Source organism: Acomys minous (assembly GCF_964271855.1).
Source record: "Acomys minous genome assembly, chromosome: 4".
Classification (NCBI taxonomy): Eukaryota; Metazoa; Chordata; class Mammalia; order Rodentia; family Muridae; genus Acomys; species Acomys minous.
Window position 1 is genome coordinate 12930007 of NC_140486.1, and position 26249 is coordinate 12956255.

At 51.0% G+C, this 26249-nt stretch overlaps 1 protein-coding gene across 3 annotated transcripts in view; it reads left to right on the forward strand.

Moving 5' to 3' along the window:
- Positions 1 to 257: 257 nt before the first annotated feature.
- CTIF (cap binding complex dependent translation initiation factor) overlaps positions 258 to 26249 on the forward strand; it is a 258794-nt gene continuing 232802 nt past the window's right edge. For all 3 annotated transcript variants that reach the window (XM_084780989.1, XM_084780992.1, XM_084780990.1), the window contains exon 1: positions 258 to 540. The gene's annotated coding sequence lies outside the window, so the exon portion shown is untranslated. The remainder of the gene's footprint in view (positions 541 to 26249) is intronic.

A 26249-nucleotide genomic window follows, 5' to 3' on the forward strand; every position in this document is an offset into this window, starting at 1 on the left:
GTCTTAGCCCTCGGTTCTGTCCCCCACCTCAAAGGATCTCGCTAACTCAGGTCGTTGGAAGGCCGATATACCCTTCTAGTAACACTGGTCTGTCCAGGCAGTTCGGGCGGCATTCCCGGGCTTCCCCCTAGTTCCCAGCTCTCCAGGGCCCGCCATCCCAGGAAAGAAAGGAGAACTACATTACCCAGCAGGCTTGTAGTCTCCCTCTTTCCTTTCAAGTCTTTGCACGTGGCCGGAGGGGGAGGCGGGGTCTGGACGTCACTCTCCTACAGTCTCTTTCCCTGTGTCAGTACAGGGATTTTTTTTTCCCTTCCTCTACTCCCTCCCTCTGCCTGCCCCTCCCTCCCTGTGTCCCTTCCCTCCCTCCCTCCCCTCTCAACTGGGTCGGTCCGCTGAGGTGCCGGAACCCTTCACAGCTGGGACGCGCCGAACTCCCAGCAGGAGTCAGCTCTCTTGAGCCTGGTCCCTCCCTTCCCCTTCCCTGTCCCCTTCCCCCACCCCTGACGCGGGCTCCGCGCGGCGGCCAGAGGAAACCCCGAGGTGAGCATCCCTTGTCTGCCCTCCTCTTTTAGTCACCTCGGCTTGCGGGTGGATTCGGGGACCCGGGAGGAGGGCTACGTGACGTGCTCTTGATTATAGATAAATCCAGGAAAACCGCTCCAAACAATTCGCCCCCTTTTCCCCTACCAGAGCTTTAGCCAGCCCGGTGTCCGCACCCATCCATGGTCCCCTCCTGTGGGTCTAGGGGTACCGCACTCTCCGATCTAGTCCCCTCCCAGGGTTTGTCCGGCGGTGGGCCCAGCTCCTCGCGCGGTGGGGACCATGACATCGGAGCTCCGGAACCTAGAGGGGTTCCTGGGGGACGCGCGTCTGGAACCCTTCTCGCGCTGGAGCTGCGCGGTGTAGCCCCACGTCGTGTGCCGGGTTCCGACTCGCCGGGAGGAAGCCCGCGAGCGAGATTCCTTTCCCTTTTGTTTTGGAGCCCCGTTTGCTGCAATGAGCAGTTGCTCCAGCGCCTGGCAAACTTGCAGCTGTTCCGACCGCGCTCAGCGCGGAGGTCGGAGCGCAGCGAGGGAGGCGGCTGCGGGCGCGGCTGCAGCACTCGGGGTTGCGGGAGGGAACCGTGAGTGTGTGTGTGTGCGGGAGGGAACCCGTGAGTGTGTGTGTGTGTGTGTGTGTGTGTGTGTGTGTGTGTGTGTGTGTGTGTGTGTGTGTGTGTGTGTCCACGCTGTCCTTCCCCGTCGTGCTAACGGATTGTGTCTGTGGCCGCAGCGGTCCTGGGGATGTCTGTGGATGCCTCTCGTCTAGACAGGCAGCAGACCCCTCCCTTCGCCCCCGGTGAGTCCGCCGGCCGCGGAGGGCGCGGCGGATAGGAGCCGTGGAGGGAGCCTCGGTAGAGCCATTGCAGTGGCAGCTTTGGCCGTTCTCTGCCGTGGTGATTCTGTTGGCTTTAAGAATTATTCCTGTGGCCTCAAGAGTATGGGCCTGGGCGGATAGATACGCCCTACAGAGCTGGGGTTAAGTTGACAGGCTCTGAAAAGCCGGGTTTTTGCTGGCCAGTAACCCGAGGGCTGCGGAGGGGGCTGATGAGAGGGGCTAGCAGGTGACGGTGGCTGGCAAGGGTTTTAAGGGGAGATGGGGGCGGTGGCTTGGCTGAGGCAGATGTCTATCGGGAGGGCCGCGCGCGGGGTTCCTAGATGCCACCGGAGGAGGCGTCCCCAGGACCAGGCGTCGGAGCTGGTTATTTGTTGGCATTAAAAGACAATCGAGGAGTCAAACCCTCTCCTCTCAGCCGCCCTTTCCCTGATTTTGTGGAGTTCTCAGGATAGGGGAGGGGGAGGCGTGTGAGCGGGAAAGGGGGCGCGGCATGTAGAGGGGAGGTGTCGGTGGTTGTATCCTGCCTGTCCCCACTAAGAGGGAGGCGTCACCTCCCCCGCCCAACTGTTTGTGTGCGTACACACAGCTTGGTCTTGGAGCGGGTGACATAGTGGCGAACTGCGTGGTCTTTGAGGGGGTGGTATAGTGGAGAACTGCGTGGGGTGTATGCCTCATGGGAGTGGACCAGCCAGCCCCAAATGATGTGAGTTGGGCTCTCCAGTGTGTGGCCGGGCTTGGGTTACTAAGGAATCCTAAGGCTGGCGATAGGGAAGACCTTAAGATGGCTTGGGCTCCCTGGCCGTACGGGAGTCTGAAGCCCCCCGTGTGGCTCTCCCTCTACGTTTCCCTGGTTCCCCGTAGCCTAGTAATTGGCTGCCCACCTTGCGGTCTAGGAGGATCCACCCCAGCTCTGGTGCCCCCCACCCTCAGCAAGCCAGGCTTAGGATCTTTGACCCTAGTTCGGAGGCTCCCGGTGATGCTTGTGCCTGCGCATTTCCTCAGCTGTCTTCTAAGATCCTAGAGAGAATTGACGCCTTCAGTCACCACTCCCGCTCCCAGCTGTTCAGTTGAGGACGTAAGCCAGCCTAGCAGCCCCAGGTCTAGGCCCTAGGTGCCTCTGCCCCCAGGATTGCGGATCACACACCACTGCCTGTCCCGCCCTCCTGGCTGTCATTTCCGAAGCCTCGGAAGCTTCAGGCTCTGGTGTTGGGAGCCTCCCCAAGTCGAAAGTGACACAGCTTAAGCACCGCCTCTGTTCAGAGGAAGGCGGGGCATATCACTAGGAGGAGCCATGGGCTGTCCTGAGGGGCATCCTCTTGCCCAGATAAGGGCTGGGCTCAAACCTCTGGAATCTCTGCTTCTAGCTCTGGGCCATGCAAGGAAATCGCCAGGATTTTCAAACATCCCAATTGTATAGGAACAGATTGCCCTCAACAGACGCTAGATAGTGGCAGGACGTTCTCGGGTGGCTTGAGGAAGATCCTCTAAATATGTGAAGCAGGACTCCAACTGATAGCAATAGGCCCGGTAGTGTGTCCAGTGCCTGTTCTGGTCAGGATCACTCCGCTCAGAGGCAGTCATTTTCAAGGCGTTCTGGGTATAGTGTCCCTGAGATGAGTAGATTGCTAGAGTAAGCACATGTCCCTGTAAATTTACAGAGAGAGTTTCCCTAACGTATATCATATTAAGAGGATCCTGTGAGGTAAGAAAGGACCAATCTCACTGTACAAGTGAGGACACCAAGGCTCTGGATGTGATGTCACTTTGCCTATGGCTTTTCAGTAGGTAAAGGACAGCTTTCTTTGTCTTGTGATTTCTCTTTGCAGCCCATAGCTGTTTATTTTTGTTTGAGGCTGGAGTTCCCCGGTGTTGCCTGGCCTTCCTCTGCCTCCACAATGCTAGGATAACAAGTGTGTACCTGGTACCTGCAGCTTTTTATTTAGACAGTGATTTTTTTTCCCTGAGGGTGGGTTCTTGGTACCTCAAGAAATAGACCAAGAAAGGAGTAAATTATCCTGGTGCATAATCTTTGTCAATATGCATTTTTGTTGTTGCTTTAACACAGGGACTCACTATATAGCCTTGGTTAGCCTCCCTATATAGACTGGGCTGCCCTTGAACTCAGAGATCCGCTTGTCCCTGGAATGTTAAGATTAAAGGTGTATACACTGTGCTTGGATTTCATCAAAATAAATAGCCATAATTAATGAAAACAGCTACTATAAACCATGGGCCTTGATCACTCATCTAATAACTTTGATGTTGATGAGTACATGCCAGCTAGCTGCAATGTACCTATTACATATTAACATATAATAAGCACACAGGGTGCATGTGTGCTCGTTCATGGAGTCCTTGGTGAATCCAAGATGTGTTGTTTGTATAGGTTTTGGTTTTGGTTTTGGTTTTGTTTCTAAGACAGGGCTTTTCTGTGTCACCTTGGCTGTCCTGGAGCTCACTCTGTAGACCAGGCTGGCCTCGAACTCACAGAGATCCACCTGCCTCTGCCTCCCGAGTGCTGGGATTAAAAGGGATGTGCCACCACTGCCTGGCTTGCATAGGTTTTTTGTTGTGATTTTTTTTTCCCCGCAATAGGCTAGCCTGGGGTATACTTATATAGCCCAGGTTAGTTGGTCTCAAACTTAGAGCAACATTCCTGCTTCAACCTCCCAAGTGCTGCCAAGCTTTATTCGTTACTGCTTTCAGCTTTCACTGCCATCAGATTAAAAATGTAGACCCACCGTCTTTCTGTCTTCCTCCCTGTCTGGAGATGGTCAAGCCCAAGCAAAGCGTCCATATACATCTGTGTGAGTTCCTCAGCGTCCATGCGGATGAAGGTTCTCAGACACGGGATTGGAGTACTGGTAACATTGGCAAACTGATCAGAAAACCATCTAACCCACCCATTCATTCACAGACGTGTAGTGGGCACCTTCAAGCTCGTGTAGACTGAGGTACATGTGAGGGAAAATTTAACAGCTGGTTCCTGCTGTGGTAGGGCAGTGGTTCTCAACCTGTGGTCGCAACCCCTTTAGGGAGAGTTGAATGGCCCTCTCACAGGAGTCACCTAAGACCATCAGAAAACACAAATAATTACACTGAAATTCATAACAGTAAAAAATATTACAATTATGAAGTAACAATGGAATAATTTTATGGTTAGGGGGTCACCACAACATGAGGAACCGTATTGAAAGGTTGCCGTGGTAGGGAGGCTGAGAACCGTGGTGTTATACTTTAAAACTGTCCTCTTATGGCGGCTATACGAATTTTAGTTTCTCAACTGCTTATGATGGACCCATGTAGACTATACAATCCATGTTGCTTTGGGCACACAAGAGCACTACAGCAGGAATAGTTCAGTTACACTGCAAGAACAGAGCCCCAAGGAGACAACCGGTCATCAATATTTTACAGTACTCGCCCTGGCACATATGGTGGTGGCCAGATCCCGTACTGCTTATTATCTGAGAGCAAAGGCCGGGGGGTGGGGGGGTGGGGGGTGGGGGCGGCCGGGGGAGGCAGAGTAGGGAAGGTCCTCGTGTCTCTGTTTCCTGAACTGCAGGCTCTTTGGAATCTCCCAGGTTGGTTCCTCTATATTGTCCTTCTGCAGCAGTTAGGCAGCAGATGGAGATGTGCCCTGAAGGCCCATCAGGCCCCTCTGAGAGCAAGGCACTGTGACGATGTCATCTCTTCCCCTAGCCCTAGCTCTAATGTGCTGTGACGCAGGGAGGAGCTGTGGTTTTGGACAAGGTCTCTGCAGGTCCTGCAGGGCTTACAAGTTCTGTAGAGATTAGATGAGCCGTCTGGTCCCAGATTCACACCTGTGCTCTCTGTCGCCCTCCAGTCCCATTTCTACTGCCCCGACTCTTAAGGTTATAGACTTCGCAGTGTTGATCATGACAGTGGAAGCTGGAAGTGGGTGGTTAGGATGCAGAATCTTATTTCTGGAGAGACAGGAAGATGTACAAAGAGACAGGCATACTGCAGTGTCTGAGCGCTTTCCCACAGCGGTGCCTCCGTTGAACTTACCCAATCATGTGTTAGCTGGAGTCTGTAGCTGTGGTTCAGAATGGAGTGAGAACAGACCCGTCTCCAGAGCCAGGCAAATGGGTCAGAGAAGCAGATTACCTGATCTCTGTGCAAAGACCTCAAGGACTCAGAGGCAAAATGACATACTCAGGGTCACATGAAGCTCTTGGCAGAGTGGGGCGGGAAACCTTGGTCTTTCGTGCCACATCCAGTTTCTTTTTCATGATCCTCCTGCCTCCACCTCATTCAGCATGTCCTACTGGTATAGGTATGTGCCACCACAACTGACTCAGTTTCTTTTTCTACACCAGATACTCACTGAAAAAAAAAAAAAAGTGGAGGAGTGACTCTTACTTTTCAAAGTCTGTGCACTTTCTCTCCTTTCTTTCTTTGGCATTCACCTGGCTGGAGACTGCTGCTTTTCTTCAGGGCTGGCTTTTGTTGCCTTGCATCCAGGAATAAGCAAGGCCTTTTTGAGGCATGGAAGCCTTGTTTTTATTTGGTGTGTTGCTTTCGGGCCCTGTGGCATGGACCTAGACCCCAAAGTACCTGCGTTTCCCAAACTCTTTAGCGCAATTGATCAAGAACAGATCGGCAGGAGAGAGGAGGATGGTAGGGGTTGGCTGAACCCGTGCCTAACACGGACTTATGTGTGTTACATGAATCATCCCATACCCATCTCTTATGTGTGTTACACGCACTTATGTGTGTTACATGAATCATCCCATACCCATCTCTTATGTGTGTTACACGCACTTATGTGTGTTACATGAATTATCCCATACCCATCTCTTATGTGTGTTACATGGACTTATGTGTGTTACATGAATCATCCCATACCCATCTCTTATGTGTGTTACATGGACTTATGTGTGTTACATGAATCATCCCATACCCATTTCTTATGTGTGTTACACGCACTTAATGTGTGTTACATGAATCATCCTACGTGGACTTTTCACTTCTGCTATGAGGTTGCTTTCATCTCCCAGATGAGTAGGCCGACTCTCCATTGTTAGTGACATGCCCAAATTGCAAATAAGTTTTAGAACAGGCGTGAGGACCACATATCTCCAGTGCCCAGCGCTAAGGAGTCTGCTTTACCATCTGACATTGTTGTTGTGATAGAGACCTGGAACCCTTCAGAGGTTTGTGCTTTTTATTTGTCACATCCATCCGGGAAGCTGGACTGAACTGCCAACTCCAGAGAAAGGTTGTGGAGTAGATAAAGGATGGGATGCAGTTTCCATAGCAATGATACGTAGAGTAGGACCCGTTTGGGATGATTTAATGGCAGAGGTGTGTTTGGGAGTAGGTACAGGTATTCTGTGTGAGGGGGGTTTTTAGATTAATGATCCAGATGTGGATACGAGGAAACTGTATGTGCATGGGGTGGGTGGACAAAAGAGGTTTGGTCGGTCACCCTGCAGCTGGCGTCACCTTCACTGCTACCGGGCTTTGTTTTGTTCTAGGCTTGGCTCTGTGTCTCACTTGGGGCACAACAGAAGGCATGCATAAAGCCTTGATTCAAACACAGCGGGAAGGAAACAAATTGTTACATTTCACTACAGAGTAGAGGGGAGCCCTAAGATTTTTCAAGTGCATGATCACTTAGAGCACCAGCCATCAGGGAGGACTTCCTGAAGGAGGCAGCTCAAGCATTGACTATCAAAGGAAAGGGAGGAAGTGGGCAGAGGAGACAGAAAGAGGGCCTTCTGGGGTAAGTAACAGCAGGCACAAAGGGGTGGACGGAACTGTGAGTAGTGAGGTGGAACTCAGGGACTGAGCTGAGGAAGTACTTCACAGCCAGTGGTGGACCAGCTGTTAGACCGGTGTTCCTCCCAGGATGGGCAAAGGGGCTTTAACAACATGGCCTCTGGCTCTGGGAGCTGGGGTGTTTGTGTCACAGGGAGGCAGTCTGAAGCCAGGCTAGGTGCGCTGGAGATGGATCAAAGGTCACATGTTGTCTTATTTAGGTTTCTGTGGCCGTGATAAAATAGCAAGGACCAAAATCAACTTGAGAAGGAAAGGGTTTGTTTCCCTCATGCTCCTACGTCACAGTCCATGACTGAAGGAAGTCAGGGCAAGAACTCAAGGTCGGAACATGGAGGCGGGAGGCCGTGGAGGTGTGCTGCTAACTGCCTTGCTCCTGTTGGCTTGCTCGGTTCGTTTTCTTATAACACCCAGACCAACCAGTCCAGGGATGACTCTGCCCAAAACTAGCTGGGCCCTCCCACACCAATCATCAATCAAGTGAACGCACCACAAGCCAATCTGATGTGGGCTTTTTCTCAGTGAAGGGTCCCTTTCTCCAAATGACGCCCCACTTCTGTTCGAGAGGACATAAAACCAGCCAGCATACGTGTTGTGTTAAGCAGATTTGGGGAGAACAGCCTGCGGTTATTGTTTACTTTCAAAGGGAGCCCTTCACAGACACCCAGGCTTCTGGCCACACTGGCTGACTGACTGAATGGCGACCCAAGCATAAGCTAGAATAGGTCTGCTGGGTTAGAGTGAGAACGCAGAGCAGTGGCGAGTTCAGTGTCGTAGGCTTTGGATTGGAATCACGGATAATACAATACTGGAGGAAGCAGAAAGGGTGAGCAGGAACTACTGCGCTGAGCCTGAGGAGGTGTCTGTGAGGTGACTGGGGACCTAGACCCTGGCGAGGGGGTGTGTGGCAGGTGCTGCTGTAGACAATAGAGCAGACCTATTCCTCCCATTGTCGGAGAATCCTTTGTCACAAAGGGCTGCCGCCAGCTCCTTAGGGAAGCCAGGCAGGGATGCTGTGTCATGCTGGAGGCCCAGCTGGCGGAATCAGGCTGCGGCTTCAGCTGGATGCATTAGAGTGAGTTAGGCGAGAGGCGCTGTCTGCCTATTAACGTCCACAAGGAGCAGAGCAGAGCGGAGCCCTGTCCCAGGCAGAAGGGGAACTGCTTTCAGGAGCAGGTGGCGTGTGTGAGGTAATATAGGGACATACAGAAAAAAAAAGAGCTAACGAGCTACACAAAGTAGAAGGGTAAAATGAGTGCAAGTTAAATGAAAGGGCATAGCAGAGATCCCCCGGCTCATCCATCCATCGCTGTACAGGGCTGCTGTTGGGGCCAAGCCTTTTCCTGTTTGGACCCGAAAGACCCAAAGCTAAGCCTGGCACACACAGGAGGTGTTGGTCTCCCATGGGTCTTTGCAGGGACGAGGCCCATGTCTGGGATTGGAAGTCAGCCAGAGAAGGCATCTGTGCACAAATCCTAAGGGGGCACCCCAATACTGACTTAGACACTTTCAGTGCCACAGTGGAATGCCCCCTGGAAGCCTTCCAACTACAGAGTGCCTGGAGATGCTGCAGAAGACGCGGCAGCAGCCTTTCGAAGAACAGCCTGGCATCACTGGATGCAGGGGAAGCCCTGCCGGAGACGAGAAGTGGAAGTGTGTGCAGGCGAGACTGTAGGTGAAAGGTAGCTGCTGGGGTCAGAACCCCAGGGCGTGGGCCCTGACTGTGTCTCCTCCAGGATGGGCACTGGAGAGCCCTTCCTCTAGTGACACAGGGAAGTTTGCCTACCAGGAGAAAGCACCCCCCCCCAGGCTAGACACCCCCCCAAGACCCCCTGGCCCCTGACATGGATGGTGCTGGGCTATTTGGATTTGAGGTTGGGAAAGAAATGCCTCTTGGCACTTGGAAACCTGAGGCCTGTTATAGCTTTGGATGTACACCTGTTATTTTGTGCTAGGGCCCCAGAGAAAAGGTTAGCTCACAGTCCTGGGGCCAGATCCTGCCCTCTGGGTGCTGGAGGCTCTGAGGAAGGAATGGGGTTCTTCACTCATTGCTGATTTAAATCTCCCCTCAGAATCCGAGTCTAGCTTCAGGCCCAGAGCAGCATGAATGAGTGAGTGAAGGGGAGGAGAAGAGAGCATAACCCCCCCCCCCCAGCAGGACCTGGAGAGTGGACCTTGAGGACAGCTGCACAGTGGTAAAGGCAAATGCATGGTGTGGGGAAGTGTCCCTGCCTCACCTTAGGTATTAGGAAAGGTCTACACATGATATCTGTGAGGTCTTGAGTTCAAGCCCCAGAACTGCAGGGGGAAAAAAGAAAAAAGAAAAAGAAGTAGTAACATATCTGTACACGAGTCCCATCTGTTTACAAGACCCAGAGCTTTCTCTCACACCGCTTGCTCATCCCAAAGTTTTTACAGGTGTGGCGTTTTTCCAGGCTGCTTTTTAGGGCGCCCTGGGAGGACTTCCATGGTCATTTCTTCTCCAGACCACATTCCATCATGTCCTCCCTGTGCCCTAAGATATAGTTGCTAACTTGGGGATGCACCTGGGGTCAGCTGGCTGGCCTTTCGCCTGCTTGGGGATGAAGGCTTGAGCCGTACTTGGCCCACCTTCAAGACTGTATCCTGCCTATGAGAAGACGCCATGGTGGCCGCTTCCATCTGGAGCTTCTGAAGACACAGTGACACAGGGTTTCTAGTCCCTTTGCCATCCTGCTTCTGCTAGAAGAGACCCCCGTCTGCTAAGAATGAGGATCTAGCCAATTTCTGTCTTAATTGGCTTAACGCACAGAGGGCTTTGTAAGGATACATGCTGACCGGGCAGAACTGGCCTTGTGGGCGCAAGCTGTGACAAGTTCTTTTTTAAATTTTTGTTTGATTTTATTTTTGGTTTCTGAGACAGGCTCACCTTGAACACTCTACGAAGTCTAAAATGTCTCGTATCCAAACTTGTGATCCTCCTGTTTCAGCCTTCCAGGCACTGGAATTATAGGCAGGAGCCACCATGACTGCCTTGATACAGACACCTTGAGCTACTTTGCTTTATAGACAATTGTGAGAGACACCTTTTCTTTGATGCCAAGAACACACGTTTGCTTGTCAGAGGGCTATAGGCATGGAGCTGGGCTCAGCGAGTGTGTGTTGTGTGCCAGGCTCAGTGTTGGGGACTCAGGTTTGTGCCTCACAAACATCTGTGAGGAAGACTGCTGGGGGCAGAGACACGGGAACGCCTGGCCATAATGGTTGCCAAAGAACCCTGAAGGTACTGGGAAGGAATGTATGTGGGTTGGGGTGAATGCTGCCCCTGTGTTTCTGTTACAGGGAATCCCCTGGGGGTATACAAGGTCCCCACGATACCCCCTGCTGGGGACACACAGGCCTTTGCTGTGATCTTGGGGAATTTGCTATGAGTTTGAACCATGAGATTGAGATGGTAGCCTGCTGCTGATTTTTCAACCTTGCCTGTCCCCCAACAATATGGCGTTCACAGTGTGATTTTTTTAGGGCACATGTGTTATTTGTGTGTTGTGTCTGTAGCACCCCGTCTCTCTTCTAAACAGAGGCGTTCCGCCCATTCTTTTCTTTTAGCAGTGCAGAGTGGCTATCCTCTGTGTGGCTTAATGTCCACTGGCTCATGTCAGCTAAGGAGAGCACCAGCTGCTTCCGTGGTAAGGGTGGCCGGGTTGAGTCAGCTCTGCCTCTTTTTGCTGGGCTCCTTGCTGTGCTGACAGAACCCAGTGGTGAGAGTCAGAGAGGGTCAGAGATTCTGGAAAGACACTCACTTACCCCCTCCCTTCCCTATAAATGTCACTTTGTCCACCTGCAGCTGGTCCTCCTTAATCTTTTTATCCTAAGGCTCTTACCTGCCAGCTTTTGGTTTAGGTTAGTCGGCATCTGGCACTGGCCAGGATGTGGGAAAGATGGGATAAAGTTGGAAACTCTGAGAGGGTCCCTTCCCTCATCTTCCTATCCTGATGGGGAGGACAGGATAGCCTCATGGTTGGGGCAGTGTGCTGGGGAAGGAGGAGGCAAGAGGACCGAGCAGCTAGAAGGAGGGTGGCTACAGTGGTGTTGTATGAGTGGTCATTTGTGCCAGGATACAGATGTGAGTTGAAACTGTCCCAGGCAAATGAGGGCTTATGCCCACATGAGCCCTACAGGACATGTGCATTCAGGCCACATCTTATGCTACTGTTGGACATGTCTACCATGAGTGTGCACATACATGGCTGGGACTTGTATTCAACAGACGGGGGCATCTGTTTTTCTGCATTGCTTAAGAAACTAGTGGAAAGCATTGTCTTGGGGACCGTGGCCATAGAGTTCTTCTGTGTCTCATTATGAACTCAGTTGTCGGGTCAGGGGAAGAAGTATGGGGGGGTGGGACAACTAGGTGGCTTGCTGGGTGTTACTGGCTACCGATGAAAAAATGAAAATACTGGAAAGGATAGGTTTTTAAACGAAGGCCTATAACTCCCATTGCCAAAAGTCTAAGGGGAGTTTTAATGTTACTTCACTCAATGATAAGTTTGAGGGCTGCCTTCATCTTCAGGCTTGAAGATAAAGGTCGTGGCATGGCTGCCACTGCTCCTCCAGGCATCATGTTTTCAGGTAACTGTAACCAAAGTCAGACAGAAAGGTTAAGTCTGAGAGTCTAAGGTCCTAGCTAGTTGGTGGAAGATAGCCACGGGACCCGGAGAAGAGGAAGGGCACCTGTATCCTACAGAGGGAGTCCTTCGGTCCGTGGCTGTTTTCGTTGGCCTCAGGTGGTACAGGCTACAGGAAGGTGGTAAAGTACATGCCTTTCTCCTTCACACACCACTGTCCTCTTTGTGCACATGTATTCGGGTGTGCAGATGGTTCATGTGAGGGGGATAACAGCAGGCCCCGAGCTAGCCAACCTCCACCTGCTTTGGTGTCTGTGGGACCTTCCACAGTGGTTGGTGTACAAGCTCACAGAAGCACGCAGCCTTTCCTTTGGCCTTCACTCTCCACCCTCACTGTTCCTTGGTTTGTGCCCAGAGGTGGTGAACACAGTAGACGTGTCACCTACTTCTATGTCATCCTGCATGTCCCACAGGGTTGGCGTAGCCTTTGCCATGATGCCCACACCGGGAAGAAGGTATGATTGGTTTCAGTACATGCCTGTAGAAGGGCATGTGTTCACCTGGACTTGGGTACAGAGTCTGAGGCAGCACATGGTGGCCTGCATAGTGACTGGGAGAGGGTTCTGAAGGTTCTCTCCTTTGCCTGAGAAGAAGAGGAAGAAAAAGAAGGAGAAGGAGAAAGGAAGGAGAAGAAGGAGGAGGAAGAGGAGAAGGAAAAGGAGAAGAAAGGAAGAAGGAGAAGGAGGAGGAGAGTCACTGGTCATGTTGCTCTGGGTGGACTGTGTTCCCTGAAAGCCCTGATAGAGCCCTGGAGCCCATGGCTCTTTTGGGAGTTGGGTCTCTGTAGAGGGCACTGGGCTGCATTCTTATATAACATAATTGTATTGTAAGAGGGAACTTGGGCTGCGAGTGGAGGTGCATGTGGGTACGTAATCTTAGTACTGACGAGTCTGATGCAGGAGGATTACTGGGTTATATAGCAAGGCCGTATCTGGACAAAAAGTAAGGAGGGAGGGAAAGAAGTTATGGACTGCAGATGGAGATCAACGGTGCCCTTTTTAGCCTCTGTACCCCCAAACAAAGCCTGAGTTGATTAGAGCAGAGGTAACAGACGAGGGGGACAAAGGGGCCACCATGTGAGGACATACAAACTCAAGGAAAAAGGCTTACTACAACAACAACAACACAACAACAACTACTACTACTACTACTACTACTACTACACACACACACACACACACACACACACACACACGCACACACACACACACACACACACTGTAGTAATCACCCTTCCTGATGGATGATAGATGGATGCCTATCTCCAACACTATGCACCTTGACTTTCTGTTGCTTTCAGTGTCACAATGTGCCCCAGGAACACGGATGTGCACACATGGTATGTCCCCTGAGCATGTAGACCACTGAGCCTGCATACTGGTTCTTACCCAGAGGCCAGTTTAGGTACCAGTAAGAGCTTCTGGTTCAGGGTCAGGGGAGAGGGCAGGTTTGTCTCAAAGCCCTTTCAAAGCCCAGTGATAATCTTTTAAAAAGCCTAGCACTTTGATTACTGATGTATGAGCGAGTAGTGGGTGCTTTTTATATGTTAATTAGCCTTCCAGACCTATATTTTATCCATGAAACAGTGAAGGCACAGAGATAGTTTGCTTTAGGTCGCATGGCAAGGGATTCATATAGATTTCAGTTCAGCCTTGCCTATTCCCTGTCACACAAAGGGACTGTCTGGTTATACTGAGGCCCCTGTGATGTTCTGAAGAGGTTTGTCCCTCACAGTCTGGGTGGGCAAGTCACTCTCATCAGCATGTCTTTGTCTTGGTGACTCCAAGGCTTACACGAGATTACATCTCGGGTGCCAGCCCTTTCTCACTCTGAGGTTCCACGCCTTTGTTATTTAGAATTGCCCACAGTGGAGCTGGCATGGAGTAGGAAGGGTTTCTGAGCCTTTTTGCCTTTCTTGACCACAGTCTGCAGCACCAGGTCCACCTGGGCTGGCTGGCTGAGGGTGATGGACTCTCCTTCTCTGGGGAAGAGATGAATTCTTTCAGCAGCAGAACGGATTCCACTCCAAGCCAAGCCACCCCAGATCCTATGAGGAGGGCCTAGGCTCAGTGGCATCCACAGAAGCACACGGTCAGCTGGGGCTGCTGCAGCCTCAGGAGTCTGGTAGGGCATTACCCCAAGATGCAGCCTCTCATCCATTCTGCTTTCCCGAACTTAGGCCCGTGGAGGCAGCAGCAGAGGGCCGAGTAAGGAGATGGCTATCTGAAAGTTCCAAGGACACAGTTGAGAATAGGGTCATCAGAGCAGAAGAGAACTTGGCTGTCAACCTCTAGCAAGCCAGCATGGAGCATATCCCTGGAGGAGGCTGACTTTGCTCACTGCACTGGTGACAGGCTTGCTTAATGGCTCTGTAATAGATATGAGAAGAGAGAAGTGTCTTTCAAAGTGCCCAGTTCCTGGTGGCCTGCTGTGACCTCATTGCTCCTCTGATTCTGGCATTAAGACATTTGGACAAAGACAACAAACCCCTATGCCTTCTCTTCTGTTATCAGGGTTCTCAGGGTTCTTGTGGGGTACCTAGGAGGCTGGCAGGACACATGCACTAATTCTAGCAGGAGAATGATCCGGTGACCTAGCCAAGATCACGCACACTCACTGTAGAACAGCAGGTGGAGGAAGGGCTTTCTGAGCCATGCCTTCAGAATGCTGTGTAGAGGTTTTCAGGTACCCTGTCCACCGAGCCATCCTGTCAGTTGTTGTCCCCAGCCAAGGGTCATCTCCTAGACTGAGACAAGGACCCCACCAATTCAGAGTTACCCAGTGCACTAGAATGGATGGGGAACAGCTTTACTTACAGACTAGCGGGGTGGGGGGAAGGGGCGCATGGGTCTGGATCTCTCTGAAGATGGGGGTCCTGGCAGGGAAAGGCAAAGCCTCACAGTGTGTCCCCCAATTCATCGTCCTAGCATTGTGGGCAATCTCATGCCGTTGAGAACCATCTGAAGGTGTCTCTGGCCCTCCTACCCTTCCATCCTGGAGGTGGAAGAGCCTGGCAGTTTAACATAATCCTTGTTCTGGGAGTTGGGAGAGTTCTCTGGAGTTTGGCCTTCAGCAAGACACATGGCAGCATCTCAGGGCAGGAGGCTCACTACATGATGGCCGCTGAGCCCCTAGACTTCTCTTCAGGCTAAGCACTATTCCTTCAAGGCATCTCCTGACTGAGTGGGTGTCTCACTCGGTGTCCATCCAGCTCCCTTTCCCTGTTCTCCACCTCCTGCGTGGGAGGGACGACGGGATAATGTTCTAAGTGTGACGTGAGCAGTGCAGGAAGCAAACTCTCCTCAGTTATCTCCCTTTGCGCTGCTTTTAATGTGGCCCACGATGGGCTAATCCGTTTTAAGGTTTAGCTTCTAAGTGGGGGAGTTCCCAACCCTCCAGCTCTTGTCAGAATAATCTAGGGTAAAGAGCTGTTTTCCTCGCCCGGGCTCCACCCATCCCCGGTGGCAGCCAAAGCCACCTCTTGCCCAGATTCTTTTGAATGGTCCTGAGAGCCAAGAATCCAATGCAAAAGTGACGAGATAGTTTTAGATTTATTTATTTCATGTGTACAAGTATTTTGCCTGTATGTGTATGTACCACCTGTATGCATGCTTGGTGCCCACAGAGGTCAGGAGAAGGGGTCAGATGTCCTGGAACTGAGTTACAGTTTGGTTATGAGCCACCGTATGTGTGCGAGGAACTGACCCCATGTCCTCTGCAAGAGCAGCAAGTGCTGTTAACTACTGAGCCATCTCTCCAGCCCCAGAGACAGAGATTTTGAGTTTGTTTTGTTTTGTGGCAGGGTCTCACTCAATACATAGCCCAGACTGGGCTCCTGCCTCAGACCCTTGACTACTACTTGGTCCGGATGGAGAATGAGGTTCTTAAGAGATGACTCACCAGGCCTGGGAAAGCTGGGGGTGGATCACAAAAGGCGTGGCCTGGGGACCTGTGACTGCCTCTTGCTTTAGGACCTGACCCCTACAGCTTAGTACCCTGGCAGTGACTGTGGCATTTCAGGTTCAGCAGCCCCCAGCCTCTACTCTTTTCTGCTCAGAAAACAAAGCAGTCTGTCTCCTCACATTGGCTCAGTCTGCAGAGCCCTGGTGATGCAGAGGGGCAGGTGATTTGATTGTGGACGTGACTGGGTTGAGAGAGGCCTGAGTGGCTAATGACAGGCAGCTCTGAGTGTGTCTCCAGAGCCCATTAGATCATGAGGGCTCTGACCTCATGCATTTTTAATCTCCTGATGCATCCACAGTGTACATAGACTGTTGGAGGTAGTGCGAAGGGAAGGTGGGGCCGGGCTGGAAGAAGCGCTCCCTAGGGCTGTCTCCGATGACCATTTCTTCCTCTCTTCCTTCCTATCTTCCTATCTTCACTCTGCCTCTTTGCTGCCTGGAATGGAACTCCATTCTAACACAATCCCCCTGCTGTGATGGGCTGTCCCTCTGTGACAGGGAACAAAATCAACTTTTCTTTTCTTCCATTATTTATGTCAGGTGTTTTTTGTTAACACATAAATAACAAACATGGTAACTTCCTAGTTGAGCAGTAAAGCAGGGGCCCACTTTCCAGATGAATATAACACAGTCTCTTGGCATGGAGCCCCAGGGAAGTCTCTGGGGCTTGAGTGATCAGGACAGGAGTAAGCTCAGTTTGGGATGCAGGGTCAAAGGAAAGGCAGACGCGTCCTATCTCAGGAGCTTTTGCGCAGCAGAATCCATGCCATGAACTTAGTGAGGACCTGCATTTGTTCTGCAGAGGCAGGCACAGGGCTGCCAGCTCTCCATGTCTGCACTTCTGGAAGCTGCGGTATGCCCCTGTCTCTCTGTTTCTGAATACTGCTTGTCTCCCTGAACTTACCCTGTCTGTCCTCAGCTGTCTGTCCAGCTGACCATGTAGAGTGATGCGGGTGGTGCTTTCCTCAGCATCTAAGACATGGGGTTGCTGAGGAGCTTGGTTTCTGGCCTTCCTGCTTCTCAGTGCTGCCTTCTTGCTCGCCCATAGCCTTATTCTGTATACACACACACACACACACACACACACACACACAGAGAGAGAGAGAGAGAGAGAGAGAGAGAGAGAGAGAGAGAGAGAGAGAGAGAGAGAAGGAAAGCAGTGCTTGTGTCTGCTTGTATGACGACAGGGCTCCATTGAGTTTGGGCCTTACCCTTTGGCCTCACTCAACCTTCATAAGACCTTTAAAGCCCCTTCTCCTTGTGCAGTCACATTGGGGGTTAGGCCTCTGACAGATGAATTGGGAAGGCACACAACTCAGTCTATAACTAGCTCCGTCCAGTGAGCCCTTCCGGTGACTCAATGGAACACGTCCAGACAGCTGGCAGAACGGGATGACTTGAGTTGAATAGACAGGAACGTGTAAAACATTTCATACTTCAAATTCCTTTAAATATGCATGAAAGAGAAACAAAAACTAGCTGTGCATGACGTACAAGCCTGCTGTCCCAGCACTTGGGGGGAGGAGGAGGCAAGAGGGTCAGGAGTTTAGGCTAACGTTGGCTGTGTAGCTCCAGGCCAGCCAGGGCTCTAAAACAACCAAGTGCTGAGAGTGTAGCTCAGGGGTAGAGTGCTTGCCTAGTGTGTGAGGCTTTGGCTCATCTCTGTGTGGCTTCTTCACTGGGGATTTATTTGATCTTCTTTACAATATGGCAGCCGAGTTCCAAAAGTGAATGTCCCAAGACACAGAAAGAGCAGCTGCCAGTTGGCTTATGGCCTGGTCCAAACACTGGCTTAGTGTGCCTGCCACTCCTGTGCTGTTTGGTCAAGAGTCCACATTCAAGGAGGCTGACGAGGATTTTGAAGACTTTGGAGGCCATGGTTTAACCGCACAGTTGTCCTTCCTTTCCATAGGCCTTCATGGGAGTCTAAATTCACACTTGTCTTTTGTGAAGGAATGAAAAAGAAATGTATGTAAAGATTAATCTGAATGTTTTGAACTCAGTGGTAGTTAATAAATACTTTATTTCATCCATTCTTTAAAAGTTGGCCCTAGCCCATTGTACTAGTTACCTTTCTGCTGCTCTGATAAAAACACCACGACCAAAAGCAACTTATGGAAGAAAGAGTTTATTTTGGCTTATGGCTTTGGTGGGAGAATCTATCATGGTGGAGCAACATGGCATCATGTGGCAGGCATGGTAACCAGGGAGTCACATCCTCAACCACAAGCAGAGACAAAGAACTGCAAGGTGGAAGTAAGCAAAAAAAAAAAAATTTTTTTTTTTAATCTCAAGGCCTGCCCCCAGTGATTTCCTCCAGAAATGCCTGACTACCTAAACATCCCCCAACAGTGCCGCTAGCTGGGGACCAGGTGCGCAGATGCCTGAGACATAGCAGACATCTCCCATTCAAACCATCACATGTTGCCTGACACTCCTTCCGCTCCTCCAGATGTCAGCAGCTGGCCTTGCAAGACAGAGCCTTTCCCTGCAGGGCTGCCTACAGATCAGAGCCTTCCCTTGAGGCTTCCCATGGCTGAGCCTGGTCTGGCTGCAAGGATGCAGGGAATCAGGGATGCTGGGATGCAGGGTTTCAGGGAAGAATCTGGATGCACACTATCTCATCCAGTTTCAGGGACCCTGGAGGATCAACGGGAGGAAGCAGTTGCCTCTGCAACACTTGGCATCATATGTGGCCGTATAGTGGGGTGTCTGTGCCCTATCTGTGCCCCTTCTTTGCTGGCCCGGGACTTGGCATTATGGAGTGCCTCGCTTAGGGTGCCAACACCCTGCCTCCTGTTAACTCCCTTGCCTTATTTCCTCACCTATAGAGGGCTCAGTTTAGTCTGAGGGTTGGCACTCTGTGGCCTGTCCACCCAATCCAGCCCAATGCCAGCTTCTCGTAGTGAAGTTTAACAGAAACAGTCACGTGTGGTCCTTTATGTGTGCCTGCCGTGGTTCTGGTTGCCATAGAGATCATGTGGCCTGTGAGGCAGCATGTCTGGACTTCTATGGAGAAGGGTTGATGACCCACAGTGTAAAATACAGCCAACCCTTTCCCCTCCGTGTCTGTGGGATTTGCATCTGTGGAGCTAAGCAAGACTCAAAAGTATTTTTTTTTTAAGGCACTGTACCTAGGGTGGCTATGGAGGCTCATGCCTGCAGCCCCACATGTGGGAAGCAGTGGGAGGACCATCAGGAGCTGAAGGGCATGCTCGGCTGCATACTAAGTTGAACTTGAGCTTGAACGCTGGCTTGAACTGCATGAAGCCTTGTCTCAAAAAAACCAAGCTAAACAAATAAATTGTGTCTGTATTGAACATATGCATGCTTCTTTCTTGTTCCTTCTATAATACAGTATAATAGTTATTTATATCACATTTATATCGTATATGGTATTTAAGACCTGTTAACCCCCCCTCCCACATACACACACATGGGAGGAGGAGGAGGAGGGCAGGAAAAAGGGAGGGGGGGAGAAGAGTCCTAGCACATAAGTTCCTCAGAATTCTACTACATAAGCTCCATCCTAGGGCTGCTGGCTGTAACAGAAAGCCAGAGGCTGGCTCATGTATAAACAGTAAGAGTTTATTTGGCTCCCAGGTCTGCAGAGTGGGGTATGCAAGATCCAGGTGTTATGTCCAGTGAGCGCCTTCTGCTGCGTCCTTACTTGAATGGCCCTCCCAGAGCTAAGTCTGTAGTGATTTCTTCATAAAGGTGGAACCCTGTGACCTCCCTCCTAGCCTCCACCTCCCAGGGCCAGCGTTTGGAAGGCACATTTAGACCAAACCCTTCTTCTGTGGGGATGAGGAGGCCAGATAAATAGGCTCTCTAGTGGTCCTCTAGCGCCATACTTCAGCTGATCTTAGACTAATCGATTTGGATCCAGTTCGCTGGGCCAGCCAGAGGCTCTCAATCTCTACAGTAACTGATACAGCCAGCCGGGGAGAAGAAGCAGAAGGGACGTCTCGGGAGGGTCCCCTGGGAATCTGACGACACTAAATTGAAGAGAACCCCCATACGCAATTCTCTCCTCAAGACCCCAACGAGATCTAACCTTCTAACCACTACCAAGTTCAGTTCCCTGTGGCCGGTCAAAATAAAAGGCGCCGTTAGAGAGACACTGTAATAAGCACAAGCCAGACCTCACTCCTGGAATGTCACTTGCCCAGCACCCTCTCCCAGTACTCCTAAGCCACAGCGATGCAGCCGAGAGGGGGGTGGTGAGTCACTCTCTTGGAGAGGGTATCCTAGGGCTGCAGCCAGCCAGCCGTACAGGTGCTTCCTATGGCAGGATGGCTGTCTTGATAAGCCCTCTTTTCTATAACGGGGATGGGAGGAATCTGTAGGAATAAAATCCCTCCTCCCTTGGGCCTTGCAGTACCGACTCCTAGGAGTGGGTGGGTGAGGTGACCTTAAACCTTTTCAGTTTTATCCTAGAAGCTTCCTAGCTTTATCCTGACTGGGGATCCTGTTTGTTAACACAGGCTAGCTTTTCTCTCAAGTGCCATTTGCCAGCAATCCTACTGGCCTTAGGCGAGGAGTGGGTCACCAGTGTTCTGGAAGCCAGAGCTTGTTCTGTGAAGAGGGCATTTGTGGATGTGGGAGCGGTGGGGAGGATGGAACTCTTTCCCCTTAATGCATTACCCAGAAAGTGGGCGGATTCCTACAGGCCTAGAGAGAAGGGGGGACAGCCTGTGTTAATGGCACCCTGACTTGGTGAGGGACATGGAGGGTGCAGGTCCGTTCTGCATAAGCCCTCTGAGTAGCATGTAGGCCTCCTAAAGTCCTCCAAAGCCTGGCTGTCCTGTAGCTTGTCCTTGGAGAACATGTGCCCTCACTTGTTTAATAGTTAACCATTGAAGAAAAGTAGATATTACATAAAACTGAAGTTACTTAATTCAAATGTTTTTCTTTTCTTTTCTTTTCTTTTTTCTGATTTATTTACTGTATGTTCATGATTGTTTTGCTTGCCTGTTTATCTGTGCACCACGTTCACGCCTGGTGCCCACGAAGGCTAGAAGAAGGCGTTAGAGTCCCTGGAACTGGAGTTGTAAATGTCCTTCTGTGTGGGTGCTGGGACTCAGAACCAGGTCCTCTGCAAGAGCAACTGCCTTTAAGCTGGCCATCTCTTCAGCCCTTAACTTACTTAATCGGAATAGCCATTGTGGGAAATCAAAGTTTGTCTCCCTTGGAAGTAACCTTTTAGAGCCTGTGGCCAAGTAAGGTGCATTTCAGTGTTTTTTAAGGAGTTCCCGTGCATAGTGCCACTCTGTTGCATTAAGCTACATCTACAGAAGTGCAAACAGCTGTGTTTGCCTTTACACCTTACACCACCTTCCCCTCTTTCGTGGCAATAGATACATTTGCACACTTAATTAGTTGGAGGTCTCAATTTGTACCCAACTCTCTCGCTATTACTCTGTCACTGTCTGTGCCTCTCGCATCATGTGGAGACCCAGCACTCAACCCCATGATGCAATCCCAGCAGCCCCTGGGCACTTGCAGCCCTCTGACCTTCTGGGCAGAGTGCCTTGTTGGAGTTTGTTTCCTGGCTGTCACTTTCCTCCCGCTACAGGAAACAGCTGAGCAGTCGCCTGGATTGCTGGACCCTGAGAAAACATGAGGTGCCACTTACTTGAGCTGTGGTTTACACATTTCCTGCTTTCTTCGCAGCAAGGAAGGCAGTGTTAGTATTTAGGTTTTGCCAGGGTCCTCTGTGGGACTGGACGTGTCTCACAAGGCTTTGCAGCTGACATAGAACCAGAGGCCACGTCGTGACTGAAGGCTCATGTTCTTCCTGTCACAGGTGGGCCACCGTTTTCTAGTGGTCTGGTTCGTGCTGTGTAGTGTATCTCCACCGAACCTAAGACCTTTTCTTCTCTGGGGCGGGGTGGCTGGGCTGTCATGGTGGGGTTGGCGCTTGGAGGTATTTCAGGTTTATATTACTATAGCAAAATATCAGAGTCAGGCTCATTTTACAAAGCAGTGAGGTTTCTTTACTTCATATACGTAGAGATTTAAGGATTTGGCACTGTCGGCCTATGGAAGACTGTGGTGAAGATAGGAGAGTACATATGACGTCAGGGTTATACTGGGAAATAAGAAATCAGGAGAACCAGAGTCCTACTGTCTCCTCTGAGAGCACACCCCCAAAGACATCCCACTAGGCCCCATCTCCCAACAAAAGCACACTTGACGATCTAGCTGTCAATCTGTGGCTTCTAGGGGACAAGCTCAAGCCAGGTCAGGACAGATGCTTGCGGGGTGGGGAGGGGGGTTTTGGGGTGATGGTGGTGGTGGTGAGAGGTGAGCAGCTCAAAGCGGTGAGGGTCAGTGGACACTCTGGTACCTGGGACCTGCTCAAGTTGTGTGGGGCAGAGTGAAAGCCAGCAATGATGCTCTGGGTGTCAGTGACTAGAAGTGAGCCAGAAGGAAAGACCCAGCAAGGAGTGCAAAAGGGGACAGGAATGTGACTGCAGAGACACCCCCCTATCCGGGAAGCCATTTGGGTGTGAGTTAGTCTCTTATTCCCAAACCTTGATTGACCTCAACTGTAAAATGAAAACAGATTTGTTGTTATTGTGGTTTTTTTTTTAAATGTTAAAATGCTTTTAGAGAGGGAAAAAAGCCAAGTGTTAATTTCAGAAGGAAAAAAAAAAAAAGCCAGGCTGCTGGTGTGAGGATCTCCTTCTCATATTGGCACCCTGCACCTATCCGACAGCAGAGTGAGAGAGAAGGCTCGGTTTCCTGTGAGGAAATGACAGCGCTCAGCATCAGAGCTACAGAAGAGGTTGAGGTGTGAGCTCCGTCGGGCTTTGCACATCCCAGCGGGCAGGGGAACTGACTGGGGATCAGAGCCTGGAGCTACATCCCTGACCCAGGTCTCAGATCATGGGTGCCAGACAGACTCAGTTGGCCTTTGTGTGCTCAGGCCACCAAGGCAGATGCCAAGGACAGGGTGGCTTAAAGGACAGACATTTGTTTCTTAACAGTTCTGACGGTTGGAAGTCCCAGATGCTAGTGTGTTGGTTTCTTCTGAAGCCTTTCCTCCTGGCGTGTGGATGCCCAGCTTTCCCTGGCATCTTCATGGCTGTATCCCTGTCTCCTCTTCTTAAACACCCACCTGTCAGATTGGGTTAAGGATCACCTAGGACCCCACCACTCCCTAACTACCTCTTTAAGATCTCCAAATCCAGCCACACTCTGATATATTTGGGGGTCAAAACTGTCACATCAATTTAGGGTATACTATTCTTTCCCCACATGTCCACAATGGACCCTTTTTTTTTTAAGGGAAGGCATACCCTGTAGAAGGGACAAACCTTGTAAAACTCCGGGGAGCTTGCGCAGTCTGGGGGAGGGGGACAACTGAGAAATGCAGCAAGACAAACAGGGATGAGAGGGGCTTGGGCACGCAGCAAACGTGCATTAAATTTTTCTTAAAAAGAATTCCAGAAATGAGCCCTCAATTTCAAAAGGCTCAGTGAACTTGCTCATTTGTAATGATTTCATAACAGGTTTCCTCTAAGTGCCCAGCCTTGCCAGTATGCTTGAGAAATGATTTGATTTAGTGCTATGTAGCTAAAGTCCTCCCTTTCCCAGCCTAGCCATTAAAAGCAGGGACGCAGCCTGCAATTAGGATGTTGCTCAATCTTTTTCCTCTGAAGGGCAACTCAGTCCCCAGCCATGCACAGTCACTGCTTAGCACCTGAACCGGGTAGCCACTGCCCTTGCTGTAAGTCAGTAGTGGGCAGCACCAGTTATCTGGCCACTGGCTGGGGCCAGAGTCTGCTTTTGTCTGTGTCCGATGACCCAGCACTGGCTTTTATCTATGAAAGCAACATGGTTGACTTTCTTCACTGTCTTCGGGGAGAGTGATGCTGGTCTTCTCCAGTTGCAGGGGGGGGGGGGGCAAGCTGATATTGAGCAAAGCACACTGAGTGTTGAATAAACTCTTACTAGACTGCAGATGTGAATGAAGTTCATTGATGAGCTTCTAGTCTTCTCTGGAGGGATGGAAAGGTACCTGGTTCCTGGCACCATGGGAAATCCAAACCATACTAAATCAGCAAGTTAGGAGAACATTTCTAAGCAAGGGAGAGTCTGTGAGACCCATCCTACTGCTGCAGGGAACTGTACAAAATCCTCAGCTCATCAAAGCTGCCCTTCTGAGAAGATCACTTCCCTTCCTGGGTGAAGAGACCCTTTGTAAAGCCGATGCCATTGCTTATATTCTGAGGTCTCCTCCCATAGTGAATAGTCACTGTGAATTTACCCTCCACCAGGAGCTGGGCTGAGTTAGGGCATTGAGACCTCTCACCAGTCACATTGTAGGGAATACAGTGTGGGGGTTTTCCTCCCTCAAGGGATGCACAGGCCTGCAGTGATGGCAGCCTAGAGTAGGAAGGACAGGCAGGAAAAGAGAGGTGTGTGAGCTGCGAGGGGCACCTGGTCCACCTTGAGGAGTCAGGGAAGGCCTCTTCTGGAAGCACTGAGCAAGCAGAGGGCCAAATCACAGGTCTCAGGCTGTCTGGTCTGGTCTGTCTAGAGGAGTGGCTAAGGCTAAAAGAACATTCTAGGTCAAGCCCTGGATTAGAGGGCCAGGGGTGGGGCCTTTAGATACTTCTGTGGGCCCAGGATTTGGAGTGTGTGAATGCAGACAAGAAAGAGTGCTACAGAGTTGGCCAGGCCACATGGGTGCAGGTGAGGGGCCAGACACCCAGGACCAGGGCAGAGGCTAAAATCCTGCTCATACCTGGTGCTCTGCCTGGCCTGGGCAGGAGGCCTGTGGCTGCTCAGAGGTCTCATTTAATCGATTTCTAGTCTTGCTTTTGGTCTGTGAAGATTTACGTGGCCTCAGCATCCTTGTCACCAAGCTGCTGGCTACTTTCTGGGCAGTGGGTGCCTCTCTGCCTCTTCATGCCAGCATGGGTCTCTTCAGAGCCCAGAATATCCCATTCTTTAGGAAGAAACCAATCCATGTGCACCTGATAATAAGAGAGACTGGATAATGTGGATCTAAGTAAGACGTGCTGTTTCTTTACCGTGAAGGGATGCTGGCCAGATTATGTTGGTTTTGTAGTAAATGGGATTCTTTCTTTTTGCTCTATCATCCTGTGCATGAGCTGTTGAACTTGGATTTCTGGAATTTTAGCCGTATCCTAGTTTGCTTCTTTGTTGCAATGATAAAACACCAAGCCCCAAAGCTTGGGTAGGAACCGGTTTCTTTTAGCTCACAGGTTATAGTCTGTCAGTAGAAACCAGGGCAAGAGTTAAAACAGAGACCATGGACAAGTGCTGCAAACTGGCTTGCTTTTCTTGGCTTGTTCAACCTGCTTTCTTATAACACCCAGGTCCACCAGCCTAGGGGGTGGCACCGCCCACAGTGGGCTGCATCCTCCCACCTCAGTTGGCAAACAAGAAAATGCCCACAGGTCAGTCTGTTGGAGGCAGTGCCATTGAGGCTCCCTCTCCCCAGGCGCGTCTGCTTGACAAGCCACCACAACCACCTTCTCATAGGGAGGGTAAATTGTATCCAGCACTTGTCATCTCCAGTTCTAAGTGGGTCTGGGAAGTGCAGCGTTTCACCTAAGTGCCACAGCCAAGGTTTCTATTGTCAAGGAAGAGTGGGAAAATGGATGGAGAAGAGGGAGCTGACAACTTTAGTGATGGCATGCTGTATGAATGGGCCAGGGAGGACCAGCTGCTGCTCCCTGACGACTGGGCTGAGTGCTCTCTTTCTCTGTGGTGCTCAGCACCATATGGCACATAGTAGATGCTGCTGCAGAGATCCCTGAGTGTGATGGAGACCTAGAGGAACCTCGTATGGTCGGATGCAGTTTGTCCCCTGGGGTTCAAGCATTGCAAGCAAGGTCTCCAGAGTAATGGTGTGAAGGTGGTAGAACCTTTAAGACGTGGGGCCTGATGGGAGATGATTAGAGCATCTTAGTCTAATTAGACCTTGTCTTCTTGGCGTCTTCTGCCCAGGGGTGCACTATGCAAAAGCGCTGGGCATACACTGGAAGTAGATGCCTCAGCCCAGGCCTTAGGGAGCTCGGTATAGTCAGGTGAAGACTGGGGGACCCTTGACACAGCCCAGGCTCGTGCCCATTCCCCCTGGGCATCATTTTAGACAAGACACATCTCCGCTTGAAGCAGTCATGAAATATGTGGGAGGCTGCATTTATTTCCATGGCAGTTAATGCTGCACGTGGGACTTGTCTGTCACCCTGGGGAGGACAGGCGAGAGGAGAAAAGGTGCTCACAGTTAGAAGGACTGCGGTGTTCTACTGCTGTCTCCAGACAGTGGCTTGTGCAAAAACAGCGTGAAAAGGGACCGTCTTCTAGGGTGGAGGGCGCGTGGCTGCAGGTGGCCTTGGGGGCTAGGCAGACTGTACCACTCAGGATTTGGGCCTCATCCTGGACCCCAGAGTCA